Raw genomic sequence first — 17,389 nt, 5'->3', positions numbered from 1 at the left:
CTGAAGTTTTGAACACGGGCAGAGCTGGCCTGTGCACACAAGACAATCAAACACATGCTTAAATGTCAAGTAAACTCATGTCTGTATTAATTTTTCCCCCCTCCACCAAAGGAAGAAATTGTGACAAGATTTTACTTGGAATGCCCTGACAAAGCAGCACTTTCTGGCACGAGCAGGACACTGATCCCCCTTCATCTCCCAGCACAAGATTCAACCAGCTGAAACACAAACCTCATTCTGCACTCAGAGATTGTTTTATTTTTTTTTCCCCCCCAAAGAAAACCAACTTGCAAACAGCTTCCCTGGCCTTCTTAAAACCCGCTTTCAATTGCTTTAAAACATAAAATAGAGATGGATGGATGGATGGATGGATGGATGGATGGATGGACAGCTAGAGAAATGCTTTCAGTCATGCTTCCTCCCCCCCACACACACCTTTAAAATTGAAAAGCATCAGTATCCAAATAGCAACAGGAAATTTTTACCTTGTGGCTAAATAGCTCACTGTTCACTTTGCAGCTGCCTCTATTTTTTTGCTGGGCAAAAAAAAAAAAAAAAAAAAAAAAAAAAAAAGAACAAAAAAACAAAAACCAAAAACACCACCAATACAAAAGTCTTTCCTAAGAAAACCAAGCTTTTGACATAAGGGCAGCGCCAAACGCAAACCTACAAAGAAATTTCTTTTTCCCCCCGTCCCGTCGTTATAATTCCTAATTTTGTGGGATGTATTGCTGGGGCTGTTTATCATAACAGTGTGCAATAAAAAGGACGACTAACTCTTGCAATTTTCTCCCTACTCCTCCCCTTGACAGGGGCCACTGATAGGGAAAGAGGCTCGGAAAAGCAGAGCAGTGAAAGGCTAAGAAACAATAGGCAACCATGGCTTTGACAATGCAGCCCTGAACCCTTTTTGCTCCCGCTGTGACACTTGCATTCAAGAGCAAGGGCGGCTGCCATCATAAGAATGGACAATGGCATAAGGAATACAAGGGAGAGGGGGGGGGGATAGAGAGAAAAAAAAAAAAAAAAGGAAATCAGATGAATTCAGAGCTAAGATGGCAGAGCTCTCACCTTTTCCGCTTTTTTCGAGTAATCTGGATGGAGACGTCCCGCGGAGAAGAGATAAAAAGGGTTGTGCTGAACTGTTGGATGGTTCTGAAGACTTCTGCATTTGCAAACGCATTTTAGAACTATTTGTAGGGGTATATATGCTGCATGCCATCTCTCTGTCTCTGTCTCTCTCTCTCTCCCTGTGTCTCTCTCTCTTCTGTTTTATGTCCTGCTATCTCCATCACACACCTCTAATAGTATGAAGACTTTCTGCCCGTGGAAGTAAGTGAGAGTGTGTGTGTTCCTTAATGTTTGAATCAAGACACACGTCTGCATGCATTTCTAATCTAAGGAGCCTATAGCAGTTACTACAACTATCAATTAGTCAGCAATAGCTCGAGATCCCCATGTGTCTGGGTGAACAAAGGTGAGAAACACATGCAAATAGTCCTCCAGCACCTGGGTCACGTACAGTAACTTAGCCAGCAACAAATAATTGCATCTGTTTCTGCCTTTTTTCCGTGCTCCTCGCTGGTCGGGATGCAAAGTTCCAGGTTATTAATGTGGAATTGCAGCACAATTAGGCATGGCACTGTATATTTGCAGCCCAACGACACAATAAAAGGGAATTAAGCTGAGCTGGGATGGGAATAAACGGGGGACTTTAAAGGGTTTAAAGTAAAAGATGCTCTGAGCTGTAGCAGTGCTTCAATTTTTTTTATTTTTTCTCTTTTTTTTTTGGAGCAATTGTTCCTGAGTTAAAGGATGCGAATGATGTAAGATGTATTTGGTCGTTTCATATCTGTTAGATAAGAAACTGATTATTGCAGAGGAGACAGAGTGGATGCCTAATTTCCTGAAGTTAAGTCCATAAAGAGGGTAAGCTAAATCTGTTATTATTTTTTATTAATTAAGCGACTGTTACTTCTAAGATCATTTTAAGGGTGGTTTTTTTTCAGATGTTTCAGACTTAAGCCAAACAATTAAGAAGAAAGATACGGTACCTTTTACTCTCTCCTTCTTCTTAACCTCACAAAAAATGAGCCTCACCTTTAAAAACTGTCAGAGTCAAAACGGACTAAAGAAAGAAACGAGACAAAAAAACCCTAAAAAAAAAATTAATTAAAAAAAAAAAAATCATCAAGAGCAATAAAATGCAAAAAAGCTCCGAAATCCAGCACCACCCTGACTCCACCACAAGAAAAGACAGAGCTAGGCTGCGATCCAGAGAGCATTTCAGAGGTGACAACACAGGCTGGGGACAATGTTATTTACACAGATTTGATCAGAGCGGCCACGGGCTCCAAACTCTAATTGAATTTGCAGAAATTATCCAGCCCGCATTTCGGAGCGCGGGGAACTCCGAAAATGAAGCGCTTTCACAGAGTTTGGGGCTGAGAATAAACATTTTTTTTCCCCCTTTCTATAGAATACGCTCAGAGTCCTGCAAGGCTGCACAAACTCTCTCCTTGTGTCCCTTTCTCCTGATCTCAGCTTCCATGGGAGGCTAATTAGTGACACCAAAGGCAAAATATCCTCGCTGCTTTTTGGGCTCGGAGGAACTCAGTTTATTTAGCTTGAGACAGCATAAATTAAAAAAAAAAAATAAATTAAATCATCTTCAATTTTAAATACCTAATGAAAGCAAGCCCTCCCCAGCTCCCTCACCTTTTAGGAACAGCCAGTGGCTGGAAGGTTGGAGCTGCTAACGACACTGGAGGTGCTCAAGATTAAAGGAGAGCTGCAGGAACAGCCTGAGAAGCCCTGGGTGGGAGCATCCCAGAGCTGAGCCTGAAAATGAAGCAAGAAGGGGCTGGAAAAACCCCGCTGCTCGGTGGGTGTCGTGCTCTGACCCAGCTCCGTTCCCAAACTCTGCTGCTGGGAATTGCAGGAGAACTGGAGGAGCAGCACCTGCAGTGGCCGGGCTCTGCATCCCCGGCAGGAGCAGGGAAAACCCTCCCGAAAAAAAACCAAAAAAAAAAAAAAACCTACAAAAATAATCTCAACCCTCTCGCCGAACAATGAGACCTTAAAAAATCCACGTTCGGGAGGGTATTCCATGCAGATAGGCAGGGGGAGGGGGCGGGGGATGAGGACAACATTTCCCATCAGTGCCGTTTATTCCTCAGGCTCGGGGAAAAAAGGCTCTTTCCCCACTTTCATGGGAATTGCTCCTCTCGGTCATCAGGCCGGTCTGGCTGCCTGCAAAGGTCCAGCTCAGGTGGGAAGGGGCATTTGTTTGAGGGGTCAGGCAGAGAGGGATCACTCGATGCCTTCCTGGGGGTGAGAAGTGGTTAAATAATAGTCAAAAATGGTCATTTCTGTGCTGATCTGCCTGCTAAGACATGACGGCACGCAGATGCAGGGATGGGAAAGGAGCTGAGGGAGGAAGATGGTTAAAACAGAGAGCTGCCGATTCCCACCACTGTTTCACATCCAGTTCTTCCAGCTTTTAGCTTTCTCAACACACCCCGTTCCCATAAAATAAGCCAGCTTTCTTTAAGAATAAAAAAAGCCCCGCGCAGATGAATAGACAGCACTAATCAGATGGAATGTAATCGAATACTCTTCTTCATCTAATCTGCCTGCTCTGTGTAATCTCGCTATTCTCCCAGCTCCAGCATTTGTAACAGGCATGACATTGATTCCCATCTCGGATAATGTTAGTTCAGTGTTTTTTTTATTCTTAAATGAGCCTACAAGTTGGGTGGCTGCTTGGCATTCCAAACTCTTCATCAACTTTGCGCGGCGATCTGGGGGTGTGAAGAGGAGCGGGGCTGCTCCTCTCTGCTGCTTTGGAGTGGCTGCATCTCCCAACCCTCAGAGCCTGGCACGGATTTTGATGCAGACAAAAGAACCCGCAGAATTTAACCACGGAGCTGCACGGGATCTACAGCAAAAAAATAAAAAAATTGGGTTTATTTACCCAAATCCCACCAAAGCTCGTTTGATAAGACCTGCCTGCAGCCAGCAGCTGGGAAAAGCTGAAATCTTTGCACACAGGGCTGGTGTTTTGTGGGTTTTTTTTTCCTTTTTAATGTTTTCTAAAATGCAGAATGATTTCCTTAAATAAACATTTCGGCAGCGTCCACCTAGGTTTTCCCCGAAGAGAAGGGAAAGCCTCGTGCAATTTTCCAGGACGAGCAGGATTCCCAGCTCATCGGACAAATCGTTCAGCTGGGGAAATGACAGCAGTGGGGAGAACAAACAAACCCTCTCAGACAAACAAATATATTTGAATGTAATAAAAATGTTGACAACCGTTATGTGATTAAAGCAATTGTTTTATTCATTTAAGGCCTCACCATCAGAATAATTTAAAATTAAGTGAGAAACATCAGCCCCTCGGGTTTTGCAGAAGATATTTAATTTGGAGGAATAGTTGTGGGGTTGTCTTTTTTTTTTTTTTTAAACATAGCTATTTTCAACGTTGCAAGATAAAGCTCTCTCTCTCCTTTTTTTTTTTTTTCTAATTTTATTTTAAGAATAGACCCCATTTAGGATTTCACATTGTAAATCTCCCTATGTCTGAATGCTGTTACAAGGTTTGACAATGAAAGAATAATTCATGTCAGACAAAAAGAGCCCTTCAATCAGCTTCATGCAGCTTTTCTCCTGCAGGGCTATGCCAAAACGAATGTGGAATCCTGAACTGAACCATCCATCACATTTCCCGAGTCTTTCAATTAATGACACTGCAATCAGATCGATGGCGTGTAATAAGAAAAGAGCTTTGCATTTCTATACCTATTAATTCGCTGAGTAACTCCACTGCTAAAACGTGACCAGAAAGGGAAGTGAAAAGAAAATTTCATCCTCCTGGCGAGATTTTGGGGGATGTTGAAGCCACGCCGGACAAGGCTGGGTGTCAGCCCGAGCCCTGCTCAGAGCAGGAGCCACGCAGGTTTTTTTGTTGGTGGTTCAAGGCAGCCCAGTCTCTCTTGCAGACAGATATTTTCTGCTGCTAACCGAGCATTTTCCGGGCAGACACTCTAAAGAGGAGCCTGTTCTCCTCGCAGGCTGGTCGAGGGTGTCCCAGGGCAGGCTGTGCAGCCTCGTTTTGCAGGGCAAAGGCAGTCATTCAGTAATTAGCCACCAAATTCCCAGATCACAACACGCGCCGAGGACGGAGCTGCCTCACGCAGCGACTGAACCTCCAACAAAACCAGCTGGGGAGGGGGTGAGGGCAGGCAGGACACACACACACACACACAAAAAACCCTCTACCAGCAGCCCCGGGTTGAAATCAGGGTGACCTCACGTCGGTGAAGTGGCATAAGATATTTTGGATCGATGACAAAAAATTGTCGAGGCTTTGCAGAAGGGAGCTGCCAAGCACATTTCAATTCCCTTCCTGCAGCGCTGGGGGGATTGTTTGGAGAAGCAGGGAGCTACGGGCAAGGGAAAAGTGCAGCTCACCAGAACACAGGCGTGATTAAAAGGAGCTAATTTGCAAATTTGTCCTCTTTAAAGGTAGATTTTGTGCCTTAAAATGCCCAGCTTACAAAATGCTGCCTCTGAGAACTGAACTCGAACCCAGGGGCTTCACCACCGAGGAAGGAAGGAGTGATGTGGAGGAGACAAGAGTGGCTCTCCAGTGCCGAGAGACAAATCTTGGCTCCAGAAGGATCCCGTTGCATCATCCTGGACAGGAAGCTGGAGGTGAAATGTCCCCAGCAGCCCCAGCCCTTCCTCTGGGCTGGATAATTCTTCAGCCTCCAGCACGGACATGAATTTCAGCAGCTTTGGCTTCACCTCAAAGCAAAAGGAGCTGCAGCTGGGATAGGAGATGGACCTGGGTCAAAACCTACAGTAAGACCTTCTTTTGGGAGCAATAGACTTTCAGGGAGGTTGTGTACTTTGGAAGTCTTCAGAAAAGGAAAAAAAACCCAAAACTTTATGAGTGAAAACAAGGAATGGAACAACAGGAAACAAGGGAGGTTTTCAAGGTTCACTTCCCCAAATATCAAAGAGTGCCCTTAAAGGATCGTTTCTGGCTTTGCCTCTTGGCATCTTTTACGATCAAATTTCAGCAATTTCAAATTTCGGCAGCTGCTCGAAAATAAATTTAAAAAAAAATTTAAAAAACAAAGGAAAGAAGACAAGAAGAAAGCTTTGTGAACGCTGCAGCTGAGTGTGCCTGTCTGTGCCACACACAGGGAGCAGACACAGGCTGAGCACCCAGGATGGGAGCTGGGAACTCCAGGGCAGCAACAGCAAAATGGGACTGTGCCCACGAGCTGACTTGCAAAATAACTGCAACTCAAGCACAGGCTGAGGTGGCCAGACAAAGAACAATAAATAAATAAATCATGTGGAAGCAGAGGCAATCCCTCTGCAATAGAACAGGAGAGCTGAATGCAGGCTGAAGAAATCTGAAAAAATGAAATCTGGGATGAGAGGCTGGAAGGGAATTTGAATAGGAAGGCAAATGCAAAATATTTATGTTGCACATCAGCACATCGTGTCCTCTCTCTGTAGGGGACACAAAGACACAAGGGCAGGTGTGGCAGGATCCCACAACGTTTTGGAGGAGCAGATTTTGGAGCTCGGGGGCAGCCCCCACACCTCAGTGACCTCCAAGGAACAGCCACAGCACCACTGCTGGCCCACAGAAAAACAAACCCAGGTGGGTTTAGTGCGTCAGCAGCCCCACACAGGGAGGTGCCTTCAGTCCCAGGGCTGGGGGGCTGTTCCTGCCATCACACAGGGTTCCCACAGCTCATCCCCGCCTGGAGATCTCCCTCCAGCTCTGAGCAGAGCCCTGCCCACTGCTGTTGGGTAATATTTTTTTTCTGATCTTGAGGTGGGGTGACTGAGATGTGTTTTAACGACCTTTATTTTATTTTGAGTTTCATGAGAAGGGTTGAGATAATATGGATGTTATCATTTATGTTATCATAATTAGAAGGTGTTTTGCCATTCATAAAAAGACTTCTAATTCCTGAAAATTACTCCACGACCTAAAGAAGATCAACAAGATCACAGAAAACATAAAGCCTCTACAGCCTAGACTTCCCTCTCTTTCAATAATTCCAAAAAAACTAGCCTCTTGTTGTCATCAACTTAAAAAAAAATATTTTTTCAACATTCCACTACATCCAGAAGATGCTCCTCAATTTACCTTTTCACTCCCAACCATCACACTGCAAGGCTCAATAAAGTCCAAATGTCCTGTTGGGAGAAAAGGGTGCTGCTGCCTCCAGCCATGATTCCAGCCCTGGCTGCCTTCCAGGAGCTTCACCAGGCATGGGCAGCCCTGCTTCCCTCTGCTTCCCTCTGCTCTAGAGTCACACAGACTTGCACACTGATATTTTCTGGGTGCTTTGCTTTTAAATTAGGTTTGGACAAGCTTTTGGGAGGTTTTCTCAGGCTCCTTCTCCTCCTCTCTCTCCAAGGAGCTCGGGGAGTGATCGGTGCAAATTAATTTGATGAAGAGAACTTCTCTAACTGTTTGCCTTGTTCAGGGCTGGGCAAAGGCTGCTTCTGGGGTGGGGTGAAGCATCTGTCTGCAAAAACTGTGGGGCCCAGCCAGCAGAGCCAGGAACCTCCTTCTTTCTGGGCAGACAGGCAAAAAATCCCCACCTGGGCTGTCCAAAGTAACAAAATCCCCACCTGGGCTGCCCAAAAAAAAAAAAAATCCCCACCTGGGCTGTCCAAAGCAAAAAAAAATCCCTACTCGGATTGCCCAGAGCAAAAAATCCCTACCTGGATTGCCCAGAGCAAAAAATCCCCACCTGGACTGGCCAAAGCCAAAAATCCCAAGAGAATAAATTCTCTCCCTGGACTGCCCAAAGCCATGGCCAAGCCCAAGCTTTGGGGCCAGCCCTTTGTCCTGTGCATTTCTGGGAGCTCAGCTGCCAAGGTGCAATCCCAGCACTGCCATAGTCAGTATTCCTTTGCTTTCTTCCCACTGCAAAGACATTTTCTCCAGGCTCCTGGTGCTCCTGCCCATGATTAATACAACAATTACAGGTCAGCATTAAAGCAATCAATGCAACAAGGGCTCTGCTCCTCAGCCAGCACCTGTAAAATGTCCCTGGTGCCTCCTTATCTGAGAGCCCATCTCGGCTTTCTCCACATCCAGAGAGCTGCAATCGTCCCTTCCCAGCCAGATAAAAGTATTTCAATGTCTGCCTTTTGCAAACAATTCTCTCTCACGGCACAAGATCATTGAAAGGTAGAGGAGAAAATGAGAGGAAAACCTGAAGGTGGGTGAGATCACAGAATTCAAGTTGGGTTGGGTGGAAAGGGACCTTCAGTGTCAGCCAGGTGCTAAAGTATTTGGAGGATGTGCATGGAATTACAAGGTTTAGGCTCTTAAATAAAGGGAGGGACAGATGTGAGGACAATTCTGTATTTTCTAGGCACCTCAAGGAGACAGGGGGACTCTTTAAACTGGAATGACAATGGGCTGAGGAGTCAAAGGGTGGGGTAGGGGTCATCCCAGCTTCCTGTTCCTCACCATGCCATGAAATTTAAAAATCCCTTAAGTTTTGGTCTGGGCTCTCTCCACAGCCTGGTAAAACAATGGAATCACACCCCAAATATTGGCAGCTCCCAGGTTTGATTTTCTTGGCGGGCCCGAAGGGACTCTGATCTCTGGGGGCCACTTCTGCTCTCAGTTTACACCAAAATGCAGCTCCCAGCCTGGAACGGCCCATGCCAGGGTGCTCCAGAATGAGCTCAGCTCCCCAGGCCCACCTGGAAGGGGATCAGGACACACCTGAGGGAAGGGAGAGGCACAAAAAGGAGTTCATTCATCGCCCTCTCCCAATCTCCCTGCGGGGATCTCTGCTCAGAGCCACAGGGCTTGGGGTGGGTGAATGAACCCAGGGGATTCATTCCTCCTTCTGGAGGGGTGGAAACCTGAACCATAGCAGGATTCCCAAGGAAACGTGGAGGCTGCTCCTGCTGAGAGCAAGAACCAGCACCCTGCACAGCCCTCAGAGTCCATCCTCAGCCAGACAGCAGCAATTAGCTCCTGTTCCCTCATCAGCACCATGCCCTCAGTCATCTAATTAACAAAAATATTTCACTGGTGCCAACTTGGTTTTAAAAATAATTTTTTCACTTTTTTTTTTTTCTGTCAAAAGTTGTGCCCGGAGATGCTAGAAAGATTTTCAGCATGATGGGCTCTACTTAAAAACACACAAAAAATCTCTAATCAGCCTTTAGGTTTTTATCTGCATCTTCCACCTACTGAACTTTTACATTCTGGGCATTGCGTGTTTGGAGGTGACACTGTACTCATGATTTTGATGCAAAATGAGCAAGTCTCCCTAGACGAGTGGAAACACTTCTAAGAAACTAATTTTTAAGCAGTTCAGGTCATTCCATCTCTGGACTTGCCCCTTTCTCTTCACTGGCTGAGCAGATTCTGACTGACCAGCAGCATTCCCAATGTTTAGATATTTACATCTACACCTCTCCAAGTGTGCAGCCCTTGGATGAGGAGCATAAGGATTTCCTACAGGGCTAAAAAAAAAGCTGATAAAAGTTCTGAATTTCCTCTGATATTTGAAAATAAGAAATTTCCAAAGCCTTGGCCAGTATTTAACCGTCCCGCACAACTTTGTGACTGCTCAGTTTTGGGAATTCCTTGAATTGTGTGAGCTTGGGGGACAGTGGTGATGGGCAATGTTATTTGTGCTGGCTAAACAAAAATCTCATTAATTCAAGTGTCTAATGATTTCCTTCTGTTTGTTACCTTGCTTTTCACCCTCTTATTGTTCTTCCCCCTCTCCTACACTCTTAAACATAACACACAAATAGATTTGCTCTTGGCAGATATGGTGATAACTCACAGAAAAAGGAGCTTAACCTTAAATAACGCCAGGACACAGGAATAAAACCAATCTATTCACATTCCTGTGGGCTAGAAAATAAATTTTATTCACTCCAAAGCTGAGGAATGGCATAATTGGGCCCTATCAGATGCTTATCAGATTGATGCCAGTGGTTAGTGAGCCTTAACTGCAAACACAGACATATCAGTGCTCCTTTTCGAGGGAAGTCACCTCTCCTCCAAGGGTACATTAGTCACAGGGAAACTGTTGAACCTGGAGAAATAAAACTTTCCTGGTGGTCACAGTAGTTGCCTGGTGGAAGAGTTTATTACCCTGACATTAGGCTGTAAAATTACCATTATTATTGAACTCCAAAGTGAGCGCTGCTTTTCAGCAGTGGATTCCAACAGGCTGAGCCTGCTCTGAGAGGGATTCAGAGCTCCAGAGGCACAAGATGAGGAATTTCAACTGTTTGGGCTCACTGGAGGATGTGCAGGAGCTTTAACACCCCTCTAGGAGAGGTCAAGATTTTTGGTCGCCCATCCAAACATTCCCAGATGAACCCTATTTAAGATTTGTTATCAAAACCTTACATTCAGTAAAAAGATAATGAAAATAATATCCTCTAAACAGTTCTTGCAATCTAAAAACACAGGAGAGATGATCCAGCAGAGGATCTGGAGTGTTGTGTTCACCTTGAGCCCTTCCCCAGGGAGCAGAGGCCAAGTGCCCTGGGGTCCTGGACACTCCAGGTATTTATCCAGCCCCTCTAAGGAAATTTAGCCCAATTTATTTACTGGGCTATTTTCAAGTTTTTCATTCCAGTTTCTTTCAGGAATTCACCTTCAGAAAGAGGTTTGGGAAGAAAGAGCATTACCCCATCACAACTCTCATTACCTAGGGGCTTGCTAAAAAAAAGTAAAGCCTGGAGAAGCCCTTGAGAGGGAAATACAGCCTGGTCTCAGTAGATGGGGTCAGCAGTGAGGGTTTAGCCCATTTTTCCCATTGTCCCCATTTTTCCCATTGGAAATCTGCCCCAATGAATGCAGCAGAACTGAAAAAACAGCCATCCACAAACCGTGATCAGAGGCTGAGGTTTCTAAACCGTATTGAGGTTGCAAAAACAAATTGACATCAACATATGGGGGAAGTCTGAAGTTGCAGCAAACATTTGCAAATGTGAGAAACTTTGGCATGCAAGAGTCCCCATTAAATTCAAATACACAATGCACAAGATTAAAGTTATTCAGAGGCATTAATGTTTGCGAGATCAGACCCCTGAGATGTCTCTGTGTAGTAACAGTTACTTTAGGTTTAATCTGTTATTGCATTAATATCTATAAAGAGCATATATAAATACAAATCAGATGGCAGCTGCAGTCTCGCTGAAGGAAAAAGATTGAAGGGCCTGGGGGGAACTAAAATTTCCACGATGGGAATTTCCAGTGCCACGTATTTTGGGGATTCTCATCCTGCTCCCACTGCAGCTTTCTTTTTCTGTTTTTTTTTACACAATGCACACACACACACAGATATGTGTGAGAACGAAAAAGGCAAAGAGAATAATTAGGGAAAGGAGAGAAGGACAATAAAAATTGTTTTCAAGTGGACAGATTGCCCTTGCACAGGGGCAAGTGATGGTTTTAAGCATGGCAACCCCCCTCAGATTTCTGTGAAAAGCCTGATGTGCTCTACTTAACACTTAAGAAAGTTCGCCGGGGAATAATGACCTCTAATTTATTTTGGCTACAGTGATGTTCGTCTGTGCTCCCGTTAATCTCACTCTGAAGATTTCAGGGGACTTTGGAGCTGGAGCCTGGCCCATTCTGCAGCCCCTGGTAGTTAATCTGCTGGGATATTCCCCCAAACAACCATCTGCTCCACCTTGTATTTGTTTCACTCCCCGACTATCTCAGCTCTTGGTCCGTCCTGCTGGCTTATTCAGCACTCTTTAAATTTCTCCTCTGGCCTTATGTCTGCTTGCTTATGTTTTGGACAGACAATAGAGGTGATACAGGCCATTATTCATGAGAAGCTTCAAGTGTAACGTGAGAAACATCTCATCTCCTGACCCCTGTTAGCATAAGAATTGCTGATAAAATTCTGGACTGAAAGAGAAGAATCTTCTGGGAAAAATATCGGCAAAAGTTTCACTTGAGATGGCTTTTGCAAGAATAATCCAGATTAATTCTCTGCCTGAGGACCAGATCTAACTCCTGGTGCAGTCACCAGGACTCTGGAGAGGAGCTGTGGCAGAGACCTTGGGGGCCCGTGGAATTTTAAAGAGAAGAATATTCTTTACACTCCCCTAGCCTGTGCTCGTGTATTTTATATGTTTTTAATCCGAATATCACGAAGTGATTTCCACCCTCGAGTGAATTTAGCCTCCAAACACTCCCAGAGAGGGTGTAAATATTGATTCCACGCCTGGATCACCTGAATTAAAGACGGGGGAGATCTCCTTGGATCATGTCTCATCAAGTCACCAAGTTTTAACCAGTTTCTACTTATTTTAGCAGAGTAACATCTGAAAGAAGTTGGGGCGAAGCAGTGAGAAAATCACAATATCTGTCAAAGATCACCACTGGAGCTACACCTGATCATGGGAAGCAAATTTTGGCCACAAATTTTGGCCTTCTTTTTCCTTGTATCAACCCCCAGCAGACTCAAGCAAAGCATTGGTGCTGTTCATGCCTCCAGTGGGATTTATCTGCCCTCAGTGGGGTTGATTTAGCAGGAGCAGAGCCCTGACTCTGCTAAGCACAAAACCAACACCCCTTTAAGTGAAAAAATGTGAAACAAATGACGAACAAACCAATTAATACCCTTGGATGGATTAATGGAAACAAAAATCTCCATGTGCTCGCTGCAAATATCCCAAACCCAAATGGAAACCTGCCCGGGAATGTTTATGGATGCTCCAAGAGCTAATGGCATGCAGAGCCTTATCCTTCAAATCTCACAGGTCAATGGAACAGGAATATGTGCATTTCCAAATGCTCCTTGCTTGGCTGATCCATCAATATGATAACTAATACATACTTAAACTCCTCAATGGACTCCCTGAAATTAAAACAAGCAGAGAGCACAGGGAAAGCTTAAATAACCATTACCAATGGATTTCAGATAAAAGTCAAGGAATAATTCCACAAAGATCACCCGACACAATCAAACCAAACGGTCTTGGAGGTGGGAAATGGAACCAATTCCATCTCGTATGCAGAGGCAGTTCAGCAGAAAGTCTGCCCAGATTAAAAGCTTGACAAAGTTGCTCTCCTCACTAATTGATAGGGAAAAAAAAAAAAATCAGTAAATGAAGAATTTTGTCCTTCCAACAGTGACAGAGCAGATGTTTGCTCAGAGACAGGGTTTGGGGACAGGCTGCACCTTTTCTCTCCTTGTTTTGGGAAATCCAGACTGGCTGCTCAGTTTTGTTTTTTTTTTAAGTTGAGCACGACCTGGGAGATCCCTGTGGTCACTCAGGGTCACTTGTCCTGGCTGTGTCCCCTCCCAGCTCCCTGTGCAGCCTTGCTAGTGGGGTGAGGTGCAAAAAAGGGCTCTGTGCAAACTCTGCTCAGCTGGAACGAAAACATCCCTGTGTTATCAGCTCTGTTGTCAGCACAAATCCAAAACACAGCCCCATGCTGGCTTCTATGAGGAAAATTAACTCTCCTGCAGCCAGAATTTCAATTTTGGCATCACGCAGAGGTTTCAGCTGGAATGAGGGCACCTCAAAGCTACAGACACACTGCCCTCTCACTGCACAATCCAGTCCTTAAGGAAAATATCAAATATTGCCCAATTCCCCACAAAAAACAGGCAACTGAGGAGCCCTGGAAGAACAATCTCAGCCCTGAGTCCTGAGAGCATTTCCAAAACAAAACAAGTGAACCATGGGTGGGGCTAACGCTGAACTCACGCAACTCTGAGAGGAAGAATGCTCCTCTCTGGGCATCCCTTCCTGTAAATCCTGGTTTGGGGCTGTCTCTGGGGCTCTCCTCTCTCCTGGGTGGAGCCCTGCAGCTCTTTGATTGCCCTGCACATTTGCGGCTCTGTCATTCCTGGCTGACCCTTCCCAAAGCTCAGATGTTTTCCTCTCGGAGCTGCAGGAGCATTATCTGTGTTAGCAAGAGATCAGCCCAGGGCTGGGTTACTCTTAAGGCTTCCAGGGTCTCCAGCAACTTTTTGAGAGGTTGGGGAAACCAAGAGGAGAGATGGGAGCCGTTTCCCCCACAATTTCAGCCTTCATTTTCCCTCCCCTACCATGTGCAGCCAGAAAAATAACATCACGTAAATTTCTGGTTGTGGAGCCATTCCTTGGAGAACAGGACAGTGGCCAAATCACGTCCAAAATTGTCCAAATCTCCTCTTCCTGCTCTCTTTTCTCCTCCACACCCAGAGCCTCTTCTAAAGAGAGGATAAAAGATGAAGTTTGTGGATTGCTGCTTTAAAAAATCAGGCAGACCCAATCAGCTGAGCCCAAATTAAACTCCAGGAGATGGTCAGAGGAAGCCAACCCCCCCATCTACTCTAACCCTTGGCACCTCCACATTTCTGAGGTTTCTCTGACCACCTTTAGCCTCTTCTCCCACATGAAATTTCTCTCCCACATGGGTGTTGCATTTGGAGGTTTTCGGGAGCTCTTGTAGGTGCTGGTTTCTTTGAGGGGGCTGGAGGAACTGAAATCAGCCCTAAACATCTTGGATTTTCCAAGAAGAAATCTTTCCAGGAACAAATGAAGGAAACAGGCTCCCAGGGCCCCTCGTAAATCCTGGCAAGGAGAGGCCTGTGCTTCCATGGAGGACATTTCAGAGCAGCATTTCCCGAGGCATTGCTGAATGCTGTGCATTTACAGGCAGAGATGATGTCTGCAAAAGGCCTGGCCAACAAAGGTGGGAGAACAATGCAGCAAGAAACAAATGAAAACCCCTTTTTTTTTCCTTCATTTAACTGAAAGAAACGAGGCCTGATTCCCTTTGTTTGACACCAGTGGGGCACCATTCAGTGCCCAGGAGTTCATCCTGATTTACTGCAGCACATCCCAGCAGAGGAGCCACCCCGAGTTCCCTCAGACAGGGAACCCAGCTCCCGCATCTGCACAAACTCCAATTCTCCTCATCACCCACCTCCCCTCCAGGCTTTCTGGTGACCATGAAGGCAATCACATGAATTTGTAAGTCTGAGATGGGGGAGCAGTGTGAGCCTCCATGGTTGGGTTTCTATGGAAACAATTCCCCCGGCATCCTCAGCCCACATTCGGTATTCCTGTCTGGCTGCCTCCTTCTCACACTCAGAATCCCTCTCCTCCAGACACTCAGCTCTGGAGGGTGATGTTTGCTGCTCCCTCCTGCTCCCCAGGGAGCTGGCAGCACTGGGATGGGGCAGTCACTGCTCCCCCAAGAGCTGGGCAGGAATGGGGTGGGCAGGAATGGATGGGGCAGTCACTGCTCCCCATTGGGCTGGCAGCACTGGGATGGGGCAGAGATGGGGCAGTCACTGCTCCTTTCTGCTCCCCACTGAGCTGGGCAGCACTGGGATGGGCAGGAATGGGGTGGGCAGGAATAGGATGGGCAGGAATGGAGCAGTCACTGCTCCCCACTGAGCTGAGCAGGAATGGGGCACTCACTGCTCATCCAGTGAGCTGGGCAGCACTAGGATGGGCAGAAATGGGGCCCTCACTGCTTCCCACTGGGCTGGCAGCACTGGGAAGGGCAGAGATGGGGCAGTCACTGCTCCTTTCTGCTCCCCACTGGACTGGGCAGCACTGGGATGAGAGGAATGGGGCAGTCATTGCTCCCCACTGAGCTGGGCAGGAATGGGGCACTCACTGCTCCCCAGGGAGCTGGCAGCACTGGGATGGGGCAATTACTGCTCCCCACTGGGCTGGCAGCACTGGGATGGGGCAATCACTGCTCCCCACTGGGCTGGCAGCACTGGGATGGGCAGGAATGGATGGGGCAGTCACTGCTCCCCACTGAGCTGGGCAGGATTGGGGCACTCACTGCTCATCCAGTGAGCTGGGCAGCACTAGGATGGGCAGAAATGGGGCCCTCACTGCTCCCCACTGGGCTGGCAGCACTGGCATGGGGCAATCACTGCTCCCCACTGGGCTGGCAGCACTGGGATGGGCAGGAATGGATGGGGCAGTCACTGCTCCCCACTCCTGACCCATAGCAATCCGGATGGAGGTAATGGCAACACAATCTTAACAGGACCTTTAGGGTTTTGCGGTTTTAGGACTCAAAATTAGTCCTAATCACAGAGGTTTGGCTCCTTTCACCCTCAGTGAAGATCATGACTTACAAAGGAAACTGATATTTGTAGTAACTTCCACGCAGAAGCTGCCACCTTTCCATCTCCTCCTCCTGCTCCCTGGCAGCTTCAGCCATCCCATAAAAGCAATTACTGATGGGAAAGGTGGCAGCTTCTCAAGTCCCCGTGCAGCCAAGCTCACCAGGCTCCAGCCCTGGGATGGGATCTGTCCCTGCCCAGCTGGAACAGGGAGCAGGTGAGGCAGCCAGGAATTAACCTCTCGCTTCAAATCTGGCCACCATGCCTCAATTAACACTCCATCCTCAGGACAAGTCCCACTTCCCAAGCACCAGGGCCTCCAGCACTTCCCTTCTGAGGCCGTTTCTCAGTCCAACGGGCTTCACACTTCATTTTCCTCAGAGCCAGCCCCCGTTTTTAATTGCTCGGCCTCACCGTAACTCAATCCCTGCGAACAATCCGCGCCTTGTGTGCGCAGAGCAGCCACCACCCCGATCCCCTGGGCAGGGACAGGACTCTGGGCTCCTGGGGCTGCCAACCTGATCCTCTGTGCCTGCCCCAGCCAGCTCCACTCAGCGCCTGGGTACTTATGCGCTGCTCCCCTGGGCTCGTGCCACGCACAGCCAGGGCTGGGTTACACCTGCAGCCCCTCAGAAATTCATCCCACGGTTTCTGGGACTGTTTCAGACTTTTCTCTGCTGGTTCAAAAGCTGCCTGTGCTTCTGCAAGAGCAAATGAAGAACAAGGTAACAGAAATGCCCTCTCTGTCCATTATTTGCCAATATCATTAAACATTTTAAGCTTGCTGGCTCTTGCCAGCGTTTTGCAGAGGTGCTGTAGAAGGAAGATGTCCCAAAACCTTCCACATTTAACCCTTCTGCACTCTGCATACGCCAGGAGCTACCTTGCAGGAGTTAAAACACCAGTTGCCTCCCTAAACTACCACTTCCACCCCTGCTGTGCCAGTTTTAAAAGAGTGCAAGGGCCACATTTTTAGACAGTATAATTTGGCCCAGATCCCCCGGCTCCATTGTTTTCACTGGCACTGGGGTAAGCTACACCAGATGAGGATATTGCTCGGAAAAGATTTTCCTTTAAAACACACAGACAAACAAAACCATGTTCAGACAAGACCAGGGATTTTGAAGCTGCATTCCTGTCTCCAGAAACTTCCAGCGACTCGCAGTAGTCTGTGCTTCACCAAGCCACAAATTTGTAACGCTTTAATCTTTCCATGTAAGTCAGTTCCTCTCCTCCCTTAATTGTTTTTGTTGCTCTTC

This window comes from Motacilla alba, chromosome 24 (genome assembly GCF_015832195.1).
Source record: "Motacilla alba alba isolate MOTALB_02 chromosome 24, Motacilla_alba_V1.0_pri, whole genome shotgun sequence".
NCBI lineage: Eukaryota > Metazoa > Chordata > Aves > Passeriformes > Motacillidae > Motacilla > Motacilla alba.
The sequence above is the reverse complement of the archived record's forward strand: the minus strand, read 5'-3'. Positions refer to the sequence as shown.